The 17,634-nt window shown below is 42.3% G+C and overlaps 1 non-coding gene across 1 annotated transcript; it reads left to right on the forward strand.

The window, feature by feature from the left end:
* The first annotated feature begins 2,912 nt into the window (after window positions 1–2,912).
* On the forward strand, window positions 2,913–2,985 carry TRNAR-UCU (transfer RNA arginine (anticodon UCU)). The gene has a single exon. It is a non-coding gene; the product is annotated as a tRNA-Arg (tRNA).
* The last annotated feature ends 14,649 nt before the right edge of the window (window positions 2,986–17,634 follow it).

The following is a 17,634-nucleotide window of genomic DNA, read 5'->3' on the forward strand; positions in this document are numbered from 1 at the left end:
GATACCTGATTTACTCAGCACTTTCTAAATGCTAAGACACTCTGCTAAGTGCTCTTTATGTGGTATTTTACATCACGGAGCAATTTAAGGAAACAGACGTTACAGTTTCCTAGGGTATCTATCTAATGTGGTATCAAAGAATATTTTACTAGTCGGAGGTATGTTTCTCAACGTCAGAGAGCATGTGCTCCCATAGAAAGATAACAGAGAGAAGTGGGGCAAAATCTCCCCTTTCTGTGAGGTTAAGGCAGATTACGTGTAGTGATGAAAGATATCATTTCTCGTTAGGTTATTTCGAATTCTAGCTTGCTGTGTGGTTTCTCTATTACAGTCACTTGATATTAGCGTTTAGAATACAAAATACAAAGATCAAGTGTATCAAATGCCATTTCTGAGGCCAACTGTTTGAGGTATAAGTGCTTCAAAAATATTTTTGTTTTTTAAACTGCTCATGGGCTTCTGTTAACTCATAATGGAGGGATTTATCGTTGTGAGTTGATTTCATCTTAGCTCCGAAGCTGGTTCGCCAAGATGACACTTCACCAGTCAAAAAAAGGAAACGTATTTGATACCAATTGAAAAAGTTCAGACTATGTATAATAAAAAGACTCAAGCAAAATTTAGCAAACAGTTTATAAAAAGGACAATTCTTGGTGTAAAACTCATTAAATTTTTACTTTAATTTTCCTGAGGGTATGATTGAGTTGAACTCACACTTCCCTTTTAAAAATGTGATTTTGGTACATTGTTTCTGTAGTATATTTAATTCTAGTTGATTATCCTGGTGTTAATATTAAATATAGGATAACATGCAGGAAATATTCTCCTAATTCAGATGTCATTTATGCCTGCCTAAAGATTAGTTTTCGAATTATCCTTTTATTATGTTGGCTTTATCTATTCTTTCTTTGAGGTACCTCAGGTTTGCGCTTGAATTTAGAGAGTGGATGCACGTGTGATTCCTTAGTCTGGTTCTGAAATCCTGCCTTCGGAAGAGAAGACATTACAGACCTTGATTCTGACAGGTTGGGATAAACATGTTTACTTTGTCCTGCAGGCAGTGGCATGTAGCACAGGCTTCCCAAACAGCAGACTTTGCCAAAAGTTCTGTTTAAAGAAGTGTCATTTTGATTTGCATTTTCTGTGTTCATAGATCTTTCCCATCTACTCAGCTTTTTTTTTTTTTTTTGGAAATTGAGGATCATGTCTGTTAAAAAGCAAACAAAGCTTGTGTGACGGAGTTCTTCGGCTTAAATTTGTTTTCTTACCTATAAATTGGGAGAATAATAATCATAAACTCATGCCTCTATTAAATGAGATGTAAAGCTTTTCATGTAGTGCATCGTACGCAAGCCCCCCAAAAATGGCAGCTATTATTACCATTCTGCTTTGCAGACCTCTGTAGATTAAAGGCAGATTCTTTCTTAACAGAACCAAGAAAATTTTGAGTGGAAAGGGACTTCAGAGATCATTCAGCCCAGTTTCTTTTCCTTTTTCCCTCCTTCCCTTTCCTCTTTTTCCCTCCCTTTTTTTTTTTTACAGAAAACTGCTCACAAAAGTTAAGACTTGTCCAAAATTGTAGCCGAATCAGAACCACAAAAGAACCTCTAGTCTAATGCTGCTCTCTAAGGATTTTTAGCCTAATATTTTTTGTAGATAAGTTTCAACCAGGACAAATTATTATTTTAATAATAAAATTTTCAGAAAGAATTGTTTTTTAAGTAAAAGTAAGTACAAATTCATTTCACACATCTCTGTGCAGAGGAATTAAATAAAAAGATACTAAATATAGAGAAGTTAAATGAAGAAATAACTGAAAGATTTAATTCAATTTCATGTTTGTATTAACTAGGCTGATCTTGAGAGGAGACTTAGCCATCTTTAAACATTTTAAAGACGGAATTCCTATTTAAACGTTTTATTCATGTGTTGTCTTGGCTCATAGAAAACAGTTTCAGTAAGTGTTCTAAAAAAAGAAATAGTGATAAGCTCACCCTCCATATGCACTGCAGGTCTGTTATGTATACACATTAAGAAGAGGCTTGAGGAATGGCAGTATAAGACCTAGTAACAAAAAAGTGGTTGAAGCAGCAGCTAAATGCCCCATGTCATGAGCTTAGGCAGTGAGTCTGGCATTAATTACCTGAAGAGAGAATGCATTCAAATGTGTCTTTTTTTTTTTAACCAGGGAAACCAAAATAAAATGACACTTCTAAATACGTATAGACAGAAAAATTAACAGAGGTGGAACATTAAGATAAAGGTGCTGAGGCAGTGACTTGTTCATCCAGCAGACATTTTTCGGGTCCAGGACAGTGTTAGATGCTGTGTGTACATGTTAAGCATCCTGCCTTCAGAGACCTAACAGGATACAGGACGCCATGATAGACTCGTACGTAAAGAAGGAGGGTTTGATGAGTTGCAGCAACTTGAAGACCTCTGTGGGTGCGGGAAGAGCGGTCAGGGCCTCGTCCAGGTGAGATGTTGGGATTTCATTCTCAGGTGAGGCGGGAGGCCATTGGGAGGTTTATGCAAAGGAGAGACGTAATCTAATTTAGGGCTTTGAGGTATTATGCTGGTTTCTGTGTGGGAAGCAGAGCGATCAGTTAGGAGACAGTGACTCGTGGTGGTCAGGGTGGCCCCCACTGCAGGGGAAGGCGTTGTGAGGACATGAGGTGCAAAGATTAGCCAAGGGGAAGCCCAGATGGGATGTAGGGCGTGAAGGAGAAGGAGGGTGTGAGCTGCGGGTGGAGGTGAGGCAGTTTTCTAAGCATGAGAAGGAATAAAAGGGAACCAGGTTAGGGAGGGAAATCAAGACTTCCGTCTTGGACATGAAGAATTTGAGATTCCAGTGACTTACCAAGTAAAGATGTCGAGAGACAGTTGGATTTAACAATTAGAACTTGGGGAATTCCCTGGTGGTCCAGTGGTTAGAACTCGGCACTTCTACTGCCGTGGGCCCAGGTTCAATCCCTGGTCGGGGAACTAATATCCCACAAGCCACCCGGTGCGGCCAAAAAAAACCCCAAAAAACAATTAGAACTTCTGTGGAACAGTAGGAGCAGATCAAAAGGCCTGGCAAACTGGGAAAGAAAGCCAGGGGATAGCATTATGTCCAGCTATGTGGGACACTGCTAAGAAGTTAGATAAGGCAGGCTTCCCTGGTGGCGCAGTGGTTAAGAACCCGCCTGCCAGTGCAACGGACACAGGTTCGAGCCCTGATCCTGGAAGATCCCACATGCCGCGAAGCAACTAAGGCCGTGCGCCACAGCTACTGAGCCCGCACTCTAGAGCCACGAGCCACAACTACTGAAGCCTGCATGCCACAACTACTGAAGCCAGTGCACCTAGAGCCCGTGCTCGGCAGCAAGAGAAGCCACTGCAATGAGAAGCCCGTGCACCGCAACAAAGAGTAACCCCCGCTTGCCACAGCTAGAGAAAGCCCGCACACAGCAACAAAGACCCGACACAGCCAAAAAAAGATAAGGCAACAAAAAAAGTTCTTACATATTACGGGTTGAAATCTTTTAATTTGTTGAAAGACCTAATGTAGGGCGTTTAATGTGAATTTAGACCGGTTATTCTTACTGATTTTTATGTATAAAGTACAAATCTCTCTTCGCACCACAGAAGTTACTATTTAGCAATATAATTATTTTGAGATTCTTTAATTGATCATTTAATTTTGTTAAAGTCTCAGTATGAACTAAGATGACTTAAATTGTGTTTTCTGCATCACTGATTTTTTTGACTGTTGGACACTCACATTTTTTTTTTTCTTAAAATAACTAATAGCATTTTTTATTTGATTTTTTGTACGATCTAGTCCATACCTTCATGGAAATTATTATCTGGTTAGATAGATAATATATAAGCATTTGAAGAGATGGTTAAAACCAAAATAACATGTGCTAGCATTTGTTAAGTCATGTCAATACTCTGGACCCCAAATAAAAGTCTGTTTTCCATGATTTTCCCTAATTTTTGCCAAAACACAGTGGGTAGGTATCAGCCATACCTTTTTTTTTTTTTTTGTACATGGATGACCACAACAAAAGCAACAATGACTGCAATTACCAAACACGAAACACACTCATACTATGTCATAATATTGACATTCAGTCCAGTAATCCTCCACTGTAACAGCTCCTTTACTTTGCAGTGAAAATTGATTTGTATATTCTTTGCCTCTGAGTCCTTGTGGGATTTTTTTTTTTTTAATTCAAACAGAAAGTCACAAAAATTATACTCATCCTCATCAGTTCACTCAGTCCCATGTAATTAATTTTTTTTTTATCTTGATTGTTTGTTAGCACTTTTATGAGTTCATCAGTTTTTCATTAGAGTTCTGAAAATGCTTATTCAGTTCAGCAGTACAGTCAGTTACCAGAAACCTGTACTTGTCAGAGTCTTTTCCATGAATTTCTTGAAGATGAAACCCTTTTATAGGAACATATTTGCAAAAGCGTCAGAGTACACCCAGAACTGCCTGTAAATGACAAAAGACTTAAAAATGACCACGGTTAAAGATTTGATGAAAGTTCATAATAATGCAGTTGACAAGAAAATTAGTTATTTCTGAGATATACATTTTAAAGTAATAACTAGGATTATGACTTATAACATTATACCAGAACATACAAGATTTTTAGAAATTTCATGTAATGTCTGAAACATTTATATTAACATATTTCCATACAAATAACCCAATGAAAGGTTAGTATTAGTTGTTTTGTTTGTTTTTTTATACTGCAGGTTCTTATTAGTCATCAATTTATACACATCAGTGTATACATGTCAATCCCAATCGCCCAATTCAGCACACCACCATACCCACCCCACTGCAGTTTTCCCCCCTTGGTGTCCATATGTCTGTTCTCTACATCTGTGGACACTCACATTTAATGGGTAGAGTTCTTAGGTGGACTATCTCAACGTGTACTTACAGACTTTTTTTTTTTTTTTTTTTGGCTGTGTTGGGTCTTCGTTTCTGTGCGAGGACTTTCGCTAGTTGTGGCAAGCAGGGGCCACTCTTCATCGTGGTGCACGGGCCTCTTACTATCGCAGCCTCTCTTGTTGCGGAGCACAGGCTCCAGATGCGCAGGCTCAGTAGTTGTGGCTCACGGGCCTAGTTGGAAGATCCCAGCATGTGGGATCTTCCCAAACCAGGGCTCGAACCCGTGTCCCCTGCATTGGCAGGCAGATTCTCAACCACTGTGCCACCAGGGAAGCCCTACTTAATAGATTTTTAATCAAGGAAAGACTTAAACTGAATTTCCCCTACTAGTTGCAAGTGGTTCTCCCCACCTTGAAAAAAGTCTGTAAAATGTCAGCACTAATTTCAGAACAAGGCAAGCAGCTGGGGAGTCAACTGCCCATTCATATTGTGTGAACAAGCAGTCATTGGGGAACTGAGTGTAAATAACATAACAATCTTCCAAATAAGCATGAGGAGAAATGGATTTCTTTGAGAATCCGGTAAAAGATATAGGCTCACCTGAGGAAAATCTTTACACACAGTTTCAAGGGGTCTTAGACCTCAGATTAAGACCCCCACAATAAAGCTGTGTGGGATCAGATTAGGAGCCAAAGCTTCTGCACTTGTAAGAGTGGAGCCATTTCATAGTGTGTAGTGTGCCTCACAGAAGTAATGCACACAGCTTCCCTTTTAACTCAAGTAGTTTCCAACAGTGTTGTTTCTGTAATTAATTAATTTATAGTACATTCCCCTCAGATTGTCAGCTCTCATAAACAAAGTAAACTGAGTGTTAGAATTCCACCAGAAAAGCAGAACTAGTATGAGTCATGTACGTACATATATGTGTATATATAAAATTGCCCTATGACATATATATGTATATATGTACACTTGTTATACACACCTGTGTGTGTGTGTAAATAAGGGATTTATTACATGGGATTGACTTACTCAGTTGAGGTGAGCTGGCTGCACAAGTCTGAAGCGTTAGGGCAGCCTGGGACTCCAGGCACGGGACGAAGCTCTTTGTCCACAGGTGGAATTCAGTGTCTTTCTCTCGGGAAAGGCTCAGCCCTGCTGTCAAAGCCCTCCAGCTGATGAAGTCAGGCCCACCAGGATACTCTCCCTTAGATTGATTGATTGATTGATTAATTGATAGATTTTTGTCATGAAATTGACCAACATTTATTTTAACACGTACTTATGACAGAGACATTTTAGAAACTCCAGAAATTTTCAGTGAAAGCCTACAAATAGTGAATAGGTTTTCTGTTGTTCAATTTAGCTTTCTTCTTTTGTAACCCACCTTTTAAACAATGTGCAACAGACTGAGGACCTTCAAAGAACAGAATCCTGTCCCACCCTCGTTCTGCACATAAAGAATAGCGAAGGACATTTTGATTCCTTCTTATTGAGCTGTGACTCTCAAAACGTATTTCCTTAATTCCAAGAGTCCACCAAACATTCGATAATTTAAACATCTGGTTTAAAAATACGCAGACAGACTAGGTTTCATTTCTTAGAAATCAAGACCACTTGAAGAAAAAATAGAGTTGCAAAGAGTGCCTGAGCGTAGTAGATATTTCATTCCTCTTAAAACCACACTTCACTTGCCCAATGGAAAAAAATGTCCTTTTATTTTTAAAACCTCTTTCAAGCTGAAATTGCCTATGTCCAAGCCATAGCCTAGAGCAAAATTTTACAGCTGAGTAACAAACCTCTTAAAACTTAGGTTTATAATGTAAATGCTGTCCAAGAGTTAATTACAGTGGGCTCCAATAGGGTATCATTTTTTTCATCAGCTTGGAGTTTGGAGACAACACCATCTTGACGTGACCATATTTATCCCGAACTTCAGACTCTATGATTTCATTTTGTTGGGTTGTATGGCAAAAGCCAGTGAGCAGGGCCCTCCTTTCTTTACTTTATAGGCTCCGTTTGCCCAAAGGTTTCAGAAAAAGAAAAGTTCCTGCTAGTGTTGGAGGGTCTCCTGCAGGGGCAGGAGGTGGCTGTATCTCACCGTGAGGACAAGGACACTGGCTGCAGAAGCTCTGGGAAGAGCTCCTTGGCATGAGCCTTCTCAGCATCTGCCGTTAGCCCCACCAAAGAGCCCAGGTAGGCTCCAGTGTTGGGTTGCCTCAGGCCAAACAACCTACAGGGAGCTCTCCCTTAGATTTAACAGATGGGGACTTTCATTGCATCTACAAAATTCCCTTCACAGCAGGACCTAGGTTAGCATTTGAATAACTGGGGATGGGCCCTTGCTTGCCATGTTGACACATCAGAAGACACCACGTACTAGAGAAGAAGGTCCCCTTGTACTTACAGAAGCTAGTTCTGGTGATGGATTATTTCAGGAGTAACTGTGACTAATTCCGATTGTTTTAAAAGGGGCAAACTGATTATGCACTGGAATGGGTGTTACCCTTGAAAGCAGGTGCTTTAGGGATGACCATACACTTATTTTTGTGATGTTGCCACCACTCCAAACTTCATGTTTCTTGAATCTTCTTGGAAGTGCCTTCAGATCCATTTGTAAGCCACAGAAGAAAATCTATCTTACAATCTATCTATAGATTGTTTTCTAATCTATCTATCCTATTTTATTCAGTACCTTGTGTTTTGATTGAGACTGATACACACTTCCATATCATTTTTCTTTCTTATTCATCAGACTTGGTTCAGAATTCTTCCAAAATTCAGATGTCAGCTTCAAGAAGTCTTAATCCATTTTATGTGCCACTGGGACTTTAATCTTCCCGAAGCACATTTCCGGTCATTCTAACGCTTAAAGCCTCTCAGAGGTTTCCCATTTCTTAGAAGTTGATGTGCCGACTTCTCAGATAGGCGTTCAAAGCCCAGAGCAGCGTAGCCCCAACTCTGTCTCTACGGCCCAGTTCCGTTCCCACCAGCACATACTGTTCTGCAGGCGACCTCGGTCACTTGTGGGAGCCGAGGATATCTTTATCTTTCTCACCTGTTCCTCTGACTGTGCTCTGCCCCTTCACTCCTGCTCCCCCCCAACCCATCTTCTGGTTGTTAAAAGCCAGCCTTCAAGGCTGGCTCCAGTGGCACAGAGTCCTTTCTGTGCTGGGATGTTCACAGCACTTCGGTGTTACTGTCGCTTTTACACTTAGAACTTAGTGGTTAAGGATGTTGGTGCCGTCATCAGTCTGCTAGTAGTGAACTTTGGGGGGCAAGACTGGTGTCCTAGCTTTGCTCTCACAGCAGTTGGTGTGGCGCCTCTCGGGGCCGAATGAATGTGATTTCACATCGGGGACGGGTTGTGACGTAGAAGCAATTCAAACGAGTCCCCCAGACGCTTTCCAGCACAGCAGCGTCACCAAAACTAACGCATCACTCTCAACGTCCACAATTCGACTAACACAGCACTCAGTTACATGCGTTAATCTGTCCTTCCTATTCACATTATGGAATCACTATTTGAAAATGTTATTAAAGAGCTCTTGTCAGGAATTCCCTGGCAGTCCAGTGGTTAGGACTCTGAGCTCTCACTACCAAGGGCGAGGGTTCGATCCCTGGTCGGGGAACTAGGATCCCACGAGCTGCGAGACGCGGCCAAAAAAGAAAAAGAAAAGAAAAGAGCTCTTGTCTTTCTTTAACTGAACCAAACCATCCAAAGCCTGTTGCTAATATCTTATCCCACAGCCTTCATGATGGAACATGTACTCCCCTTTCAACTGGGAATAAACCCCAACTAATTACTTCTGCCTGCTTGTTCTAAAACAATTCTATGGAACCTCAGTCTGTTCTGCCTGTCTGCCTTTCATCTTTTCAGACACACCTCCCTCCCCTTCCCCTTCCCAGCACAGCAAGCAGGGTCTCCGTCCCAGGCAGGCACAGACAGGACCACTGCCTGGGATTCGCTGCCTTCCTTATGTGTCCAAACACTCCGAATGATAATCTCTTTGGAGGTAGTTCTGGTTTGGTTTGGTTTTGCTTTTAAGTGGAAAAGGTGGCTCTTCTGTTGCTGTTGCCTCTCAGCATAGCCTTCTCACGTGGACCCCAGAGCCAGGCAGCCTGCATTAGGACTGGCTTTGTCCTGGGTAAGGTATTGCATCCCTCTGTCCCTGTGTTTCCTCATCTGTAAAGCAGAGATGGCGATAGTCCCTGTGTCACAGGGCTGCTGCCAAAAGTCAGTGTAGGACAGTTCCTGGCCTCATAGTGAATGCTTGGTGAATATAAACTCTTACCTACGACACTGTATCATTACCGTGCTGTGATTTCAGTGAGCTGTCCACCTCTGTGATAGAACAGTGTTTTCTGCCTTCTGCTTTTCCTCTGTGTTAGTGGGGAGGGTTTTAATGGGAGATCCCTCTGTGTTTATTTCCCCATCCTACCTGCATACCTGGCCTTTGCTCTGCCACAGCATTGCCTGTAGTGGAACCAACAGTCCCCCCAAGGCTCACTCTTCCTGCCCGAGATACAATGCATGCCTTTCCAGAGCCACTCTACTTGACCTGGGACCAGGAGGGAGCAGCCTGCAGGTAAATGCTTAGTTGAAAATAAATCCAGTATATCAGGAATTAGATTGGGGACTGAAAAAAATTCATCCATTCAGGAGACACAAGAAATGACCAACCTGGTAATACAAAAATCGTAGGATAGGGAATGCCAACTGCTTGATGTAAGTTACCTGACTCTTAATTCTATAGCTATATGAATTAAGCAATAATTTCCCCCATTTTATAGAAGATGAATTTGCAGCTCAGTTAATTTGCTCTAGATAACAAACAGTAAATTACAGAGGTGGGGTTCAAACCCAGATACGTCCAAGCTCAAAGCTTATGCTTTTCACCCTATATATCAAAAACCTCAGAAGACTTCAAAAACCACAGAAGAATAACCTGAAATCTATGAGGGTTTATGTGGACTGTATTCATTTAATCTGTGGCCCTTTCAGTTTTCCTTACAAGTAAACTATATATAGCCTTCTTGAGAAATTCTGCTGGAGGCCATGGATCCAAGTGGTTCCTATTTTTGGGAACTGGAGACCAAGTACAGGAACAAATTTGGAAGCATAGAAAATAAGACTTGCAACCTCCTTCCTACTTAGAGAACAGGTTCCTTTCATTGTCCCATTTCAAGAGTTAATGATTCTCTCACCATTCTAGTCACCACCCGCTTAAGCCGGTCACGTTGGTTTGCTTTAGTTCCGCAGTGGAATTCTGAGAGGCCAACCATTCTTCCCTGTGGCCTGGGAGAGCCTGCCAGAGAGCATGTGCCCCTGCTCCGGGCTCCCCCGCACGCCCTCTGCTTTGTGCTGCAGGTTCTGCAGTTCCGTGATGACGCTCACGGTTCCACGTGTGCGTTTTTATCCTGTGCCCTCATTGAGCTTTTGGTTAATGGGGTCTCTTCTACTAAAGCAGGAGCGGAGCCGCATGGCTGGGCATTGTGCCCTGGTGGTCTTGCTCGACAAGGACTCTGAAAGATCACTCAGCTTTCATTACATTTTGAGGAAGATAACTACACATCTGAAAAAAAAAAATCCCTGAAAGCTTATGTGTTGATGGGAGGGTACACTCTTCTTGTCCTTCTCCACCCTGGAATATAATAACCGCAATGCATCTCCGAGGCTGCTGGGAAGGAGCCCCAGCAGCAGCACAGTATTTTAGAAATTTCACCTGTTTTTGAGTCTTAGGTTGCTCTATTTTTTTCCTCTGATTTCCTCATCTCCTGATTCTTTGATTCCTTTAGTTTAGGTTTCTGAAAGCCCTGGGTGGGTAGGAGGCAATAGTCCCTGACCTTGAGGAGATTTACAATCCAGTGGTGAAATAGACACACACACGCACACACAAGTAGAATGTCTAAGATATGTGGATACACATTATGTGTTGACAGACAACAGTCAAGATATGCCTTGATTTATAGTTGGTTTTATAACATGTAAAACGTTTTTAAATTCTTTAGAAATTTTATAAATTAAAAGTTGTTTTAATATAATTTATTGAGTTTATGAGAACAAGACTCTACACTAAAAAGAAAAATCCTCCCATTTTGTCCCATTACGCAAATACCTACCCACCAGATGACCAGTCCTAAACATGGTTTGTTGCATATCTGTTTTCTTTAATGCCACACAGCTCCATCTATTACCAGGGTGACATTTGAGAGGTGAGAGAAGGGGGCTTGTTGAAGGGATTGTACTTGCTGTGTCAGATTTCCCTGACTCAGACATGAGTGATTATTGGTTGAGATGGGAGAATCGGGGCACAAGAGGATCCTTTGTGCATGACAAAACTCTGAGATAGAGTGATCTTTAAGGAAGACCTGTGTGCAAAGCCGTGGAAAGGCTTTGGCTTCTGCCTTCACGCCCTGCATTTATTTGCAGTTCACAGGGTGCCTCACTGTGAAGAAGTTCAGCCAGCCATTTCTCTGAGCAGGTGAAGGCTCGTCTTCCTTTTGACGGCAGGGTTTCTTGAAAAGGAGTAAGCCGGTCCCTAATCTCATTGAGTTCTTTCCAGTCACATCATTGCAAAACATTGGGCTAATAGGCAAGGTTCCTTCTTTACCTCCCTCCCCAATCCTTGGCCTGGAATAAGAATGGGCAGTGGGGGTGTGGAGAACAGAGGGAAAAGGGTACAGATGTTATGTGTGTATGTGTATGTACGCACACACAAACACACGTTACATGTGTTAGTTTAAAATTGATTTGCTTTGATAAGTGAGGCAACACTTGAATTTGGTATCAGGTAGTGGGCCGGTAACACAAAGGAAGAATCATCAAACATGTAAGACCACAGCTTGAGGGATGGCTGGGGATGACCTAGCCTCTGTGGAAACTCCTCTGTGGAGTCATAAAGTGTGATAAATGGAAATGGAGCCAGAACCCTGGAGTGTTTTTCTTCAAACTGTCATCCCAGACTCAAAATATTCACTAGATGAATGGTAGGTCTTTTTTTCTTTCTTACTCTTTTCATTCCCCGCCTTTCCCCTCTTTTCCTCGTGAGAAGTCATCTCGCTCAGCCACAGTTTATAGGCAGGGCCCTTTGTTTAGGTCTGAGGAACAGGACAGAACCGGGTCCAGCATCACACACTTATTCTTGTGGGAAGAACTGACAGCTAATTCATGTCTATGAATTGCTTGGAGATGAAAAGTGTTGCATAAATACCAAGTAACATTATCGCTGTGAGGGCTGTTTGTTTTGAGTGTAGTAAAACGCGTTGATCTCTGGGTCCAATGGAAGCCCAAACTTCCACAGCCAGAATCTATATCTGTTTCTCTCACATATGAAAGAAGCAGAGCCTCCTGTATGCATATTGGTTATACTGAGAGCACTGCAGTTTTTAGTTATTTTTAAAAAAGTGGTCACTCAAAGAAAGAGGACATTGGGTAGAGACACAGGAAAGAAGGGACAGAGAAGCATATTCTCAAATACTCTTGAAGGGCATCTGACATGGATTGGGAGGGGATTTAGAGTTGGAGAAATAAATGGAGTAGGAAGAGAGACAGAATTTTAAACAGACACCTTAAGATCCAGTCCAGGGCAGAAGGCTCACAGGCACCTCTCTCGATGAGTCAGTAGGTATGAGAATTGGAAGGTGCAAGGATGTCAGCTGGCTGTTTCCCATCAGCATTTGTTGTCACGAAGTTGTCTTCTTTGAAATGAAAATGAGAATCCCTGGGATGAGCCTTAGAAAAGGAGGGAGAAAGTCCACAGGATAGGATACGCTCACTTCTGGATTTTGAACACAAAGCAAAGCTGTGCAAAATTTGAATAATGGGAAGGAATGCGGTCAATCAGTTAAGAAGGTTTAGTAGCAAACAACAGAAACTAACTCTGGTTAACTACAGGAAAGGGGATGTAATGGAAGGATAATTCACGGCAAAGCTGAGTAGGCAGGCCACAGAGAGGACAGAGACCCCAGCAATTTCAGAGACCCAATGGATAGTGTCACCAGGAGTCAGCCACCAAGGAGGTTCTGGCTCCTGAGCTGGTTACTCCGCTGGAGGCTCAGAATCCCAGAATAGAGAGTCTGATTGGCCTAGCTTAGGTCAAAGGGCAACTGCTGCTAGTCTGAACAATGTGAGCTATAGCTCTGTAGACATTGAAAGGAGGAGGGGGACGGATGGTGCAGTGGTCCAGGAAGGCCTCCAGGAAGAGGAGGTTGAATATAATGCACTGGCCCAATATTTATGTAGTGAGTGGTTTGACACCCTAGCTGGAGTGGGCAGGGCACGGAGATTGACAGTCCCAACCAGACTGCGTGCCCTGGGAGGGGGAAGTTCTCCAAAGGGAAATTGAGGAACCAGCAAAGGGAGTGAATGCTGGATGATGAAACCAGCAGGTGTCTCTTACAATGGGCGAGCCGCGGGGAAGAGAAAGAGGATGCAGGATGGGGTTGTTCTGCAGAGATGCTTAAAATCCTTATTAGATATCCAGGACGTCTCCCAGAGGGCTCTGCCGTGCGCAAAGCCTCAGTTCCTACTCATCTCTTCCTTGTTAATTTCTCTTCTCTGTCACATTCAGTTTCATACCTGGATGTCTACTTAGGTGTTCCAATTCCACCTCATTTAACTCTAGCCGACCAAAGTGCATGGAGCAGCTGTTATCACAAGACATCATGCTAAGTGTGAATAAATGAGGTGTTATCCCTGACTTTAGAAGGTTAGAATTTCATAGAGAAGCCCATGACCTAGACAAATTCATGCTCTTTACTCCACACCAGCAATTTCTTGTCTTCATTTATTTTTTGTTAATAGTGTATTCCTAGACCATCAGCTTTGAAACCTTGGAATCATTTATAGCTCAACCTTTTCCTTAATCTCCCTTACGGATATCTCTTTTCAACTTATCCATTTAGCAAGTCCTCCCAATCCTTCCTTCCCAATCCTGACGCCCATTTCTGCATTTCTGTTTCAGTGCCACCACTTGGCAAAGTCCTCATCTTATACCTATTTTTCAGTAATAACCAACTAGCTGAGCTTGCTGACTTGGTGTCTACATCCCTCCTGTCTTTCCTGTCTGTATACAGCTTCCACAAGCCTTATAGTAATTTCACTCTGACCTCTGTGACCTTATTTTCCTTTACTTCTAAAACACATCCACAGCTCCAGGCCGGTCAGTCTTCTCACAGTCCTTCAGATATACCCGGTTATTCTTGCCTTCATGCCCCTCGCCTCTCTTCCTCCTCCTCACCTGGGAAGTCCTCCTTTAGTTCATTCATCCATTGAAACCAGCCGTTCTCAGCCCTGGTTACACATTCTCATCACCTGGAGAGGGTTGTGAAGTAAAGGTGTGGGCAAATTAAAATCCCAAGCTTAGACAATATAACCTAAATTATACTTAACAAGCTCTGAGCTGTCAGATACCACTTTTTGTGGTTAAAGGAATGTAGCACAATCTTTATTTATTTTTAATAAATTTATTTATTTATTTATTCATTTATTTATGCTGCGTTGGGTCTTCGTTGCTGCACGCGGGCTTTTCTCTAGTTGCAGTGAGCGGGGGCTACTCTTCGTCGCGGTGTGCGGCTTCTCATGCAATGGCTTCTCTTGTTGCAGAGCACGGGTTCTAGGCGAACGGGCTCAGTAGTTGTGGCTCGTGGGCTCTAGAGCGCAGGCTCAGTAGCTGTGGCACACGGGCTTAGTTGCTCCGCGGCATGTGGGATCTTCTCGGACCAGGGCTCAAACCTGTGTCTCCTGCATTGGCAGGCGGATTCTTAACCACTGTGCCACCAGGGAAGTCCCACCACTTGTTAACAGAGTCAGAGACCACCATAGGTGACATCATGATGCACTCACTAATAAATGCTGGGACGTTGTCCCAAAGGGTATTAGAAACACACAAATGCACACCCGCACAACTACACTTGGGGGGGTGCTGTGTGCACAGTTCAGGGGAGCCCTTCACAAGAAGGTGTGGGCCTTTCCTGAAGGGAGAGACTCGAAGCAGCAGGATCTCTGTCTCTGTTGCTGGCCTTGAAGTTGGAGCCGCCATGAACTCCGGAGACGCGGCACCACTCGGAAGCTGAGCCTTCTCCAGCCCAAGCCTCCAGGTGAGAAGCAGCGCAGCCGGCACCTGGATCTCAGCCTCCCGAGGCCCCGCGCAGAGAAGCCAGACGGTACCTGTGACCTTCAGAAACAGACAAAACAACTGTGTGTTGGTTTGAGCCATAAATTTGTTGGCAATGTTTTACATAGCAATAGAAAGCGAATACAGCAGTTATTTTCTAAATCCGGGAACATTAGAACTAGGGTCCATCATTTCAAGCCCAAAGGAAATTCGTTTTTGAACCTAAAAGTTAAAAGTGAGCACAACTTCACACACCCAAGAATAAATTTATGGAAACTGTTGCCCAAAGAATTGACAGAGTTAAAAAACAAGTAAGTTTTAGAAGGATGTCCATGAAATCATGGATGACCTTTTTTAAAAATTAGAGCTTATTCTCTACCTGTTTCCAAAAATGATTTGAGGTGACTTATAAGACACTTTTTTTTTTTCCATAAGGCATGTTTGATGACAATTAAAAAGTCACATGGAAAATACTAAACCACGGAGGATGAGGAATAATCAATATAAAAAATCTTGGCTAAGTATCATAAGGAATTTGGCTTTGAATTTCTCAGAAGTCAAGATATTTTTAAAAGGGTAAAATGATAAACTATAGCAGGGATTCTCAGGCCTACGTGTACATTAAAATCTCCTGGAGAACTTTCAAAAAACTATCAAGCCTGAGTCCCATTCCCCAGGATTCTGACTTAATTGGTACAAAGTAAGGCCCTAGGACAGAAAGGGGTTAAAACCTGCCTCAGGTGATTCTGGTATGCAGCCTGGGTGGCAAACCACGGAACACAATTTTTATTATCAAACGAAAGCGATCATACTAATTTATCAGGAGAGAACATTATCTTTCGGGATTTATATTGTGAAATTTGTATAATAGAGAATGTCTGGACATTTAATGACTCTGTTTGCATTAACTAATTTAATCTTCATGATAACATGTAAGGGAAATACATTATCCTCCCATTTTAAAGATAAGAGCACTGAGGCACAAAGAGGTTAAGTGACTGGCTGAAGAACACCCTACTAGTAAGTAGAAGTTGTAGGCTTTGAATCCAGATATTATGGTTCCTGAGCCTTTGAACCAATTTCCTACATCACACACACAGAACAATGGGAGCCACTGTTGGTGAATACGAGAATAATCAAAAAGCATTTGCAGACCTTGGAGAAATACATCCTGATGAAGAGATAGATGTGCACATACAACTATACCTGGGAGAAGGGGGAAGGCTTCTGTGGATCGCATATGGAAGTAGCCAACCTGAATCATGTTGACCCAGATACCAGCCATATCTGTAGGTCTTCTTTTGTGCTTGAAGGTTCAAGTTTCCCTCTGGTATAATTTCCCTTCAGTCTGAAGAACTTCCTTTAGCAGTTCTTTTAGTTTTTCTTCATCTTCATTTTGCCTTCACTCCTGAGGAATATTTTTATGGGATAAGAAATTTTGGATTGAGAGTTCTCTCCTTTTAGAAGTTTTAGGATGCCCTTCCACTGTCTTCTGGGTCTCTATAGTCCCTGAGGTGAACTCTGCAGTAATTCCAGTCATTGTTCTCTGATAGGTAAGGTGGTTTTCACTAGCTGCCTTTTTTTTTTTTTGTCACACCACATGACATATAGGATCTTAGTTTCCCAACTAGGGATTGAACCCAGGCCCCCTGAAGTGGAAGTGCAGGGTCTTAACCACTGGACCGCCAGGGAAGTCCCTCACTAGCTGCTTTTGAAATTGTTTTAGTTTTCCTTTTTTGGCTTTCAGCAGTTTGAGTTTCAGTGTCTGCGTGTGCTTTTCTTTGAACTTATTGTTGGGGGTTCACTGAGCTTCTTGAATCTGCCAATTTATATCTTCCACCAAATTTGGGGAATTCGGGGTCATTTTTTTCAATATTTCCTGTACCAATCTCTTCCTCTGGACTCCAATGACACAGATTTAAAACCTTCTGTTATTATTCTATGGCTTGTGTGGTCTTGTTCATTTTTAAGAAAACACATTTTCTTTCTATTCTTCAGATTGGATATATTTATCCTGAAGTTCATTGACTCCTTACTTTGTCATCCTCTCCATAATTTTTCCTGAATATTATTCTTTCATATCTGTGGACATTTGCACAAGAAGCAGCTATAGACAGACCACTTGTATTACTTGTGCTCTCTCTTTGTATACCTTGGTGTGTGTTTCCATCAGAGTGGAATTAGAGGGTTGGGTGGAGGAAGTGGGGAGGCCACAGAGAAGGAACTTCCCAAAGGATGCTCAGACCCAGTGGCCTTGACCTCAACAGACCAGGGAGAGCCAGCCCTCCATCTCAAGAGGCTTCCCTGCCACCACACCAGCAGGAAATATGTTATACATGGTGGGTTGTGGGCAGCAGAGAAAGGAGTAACTGTCACCTCATGGGAAATTCACCTCTTAGAAAAACATCTGCATTGCTTCTGTTTTCCCTTTTGTCTTTCCTCCAAGTTTGTTATTCGAGATGCCCCCAGGATAATGGATGTTCTCTCTGGGGGGAATGAAGGTGGGAGAGTAAGAAGCAGAGTCCTTATATTTTTCCTCTTATGGGGTGTCATCTGTTTTAGCTGCAGCTACTCCATCTGAAGCTGAGTTTTTGACTTAATCCTTGACCTGATGAAGAG

Source organism: Eschrichtius robustus, chromosome 1 (assembly GCF_028021215.1).
Source record: "Eschrichtius robustus isolate mEscRob2 chromosome 1, mEscRob2.pri, whole genome shotgun sequence".
In the NCBI taxonomy this organism is placed as follows: Eukaryota; Metazoa; Chordata; class Mammalia; order Artiodactyla; family Eschrichtiidae; genus Eschrichtius; species Eschrichtius robustus.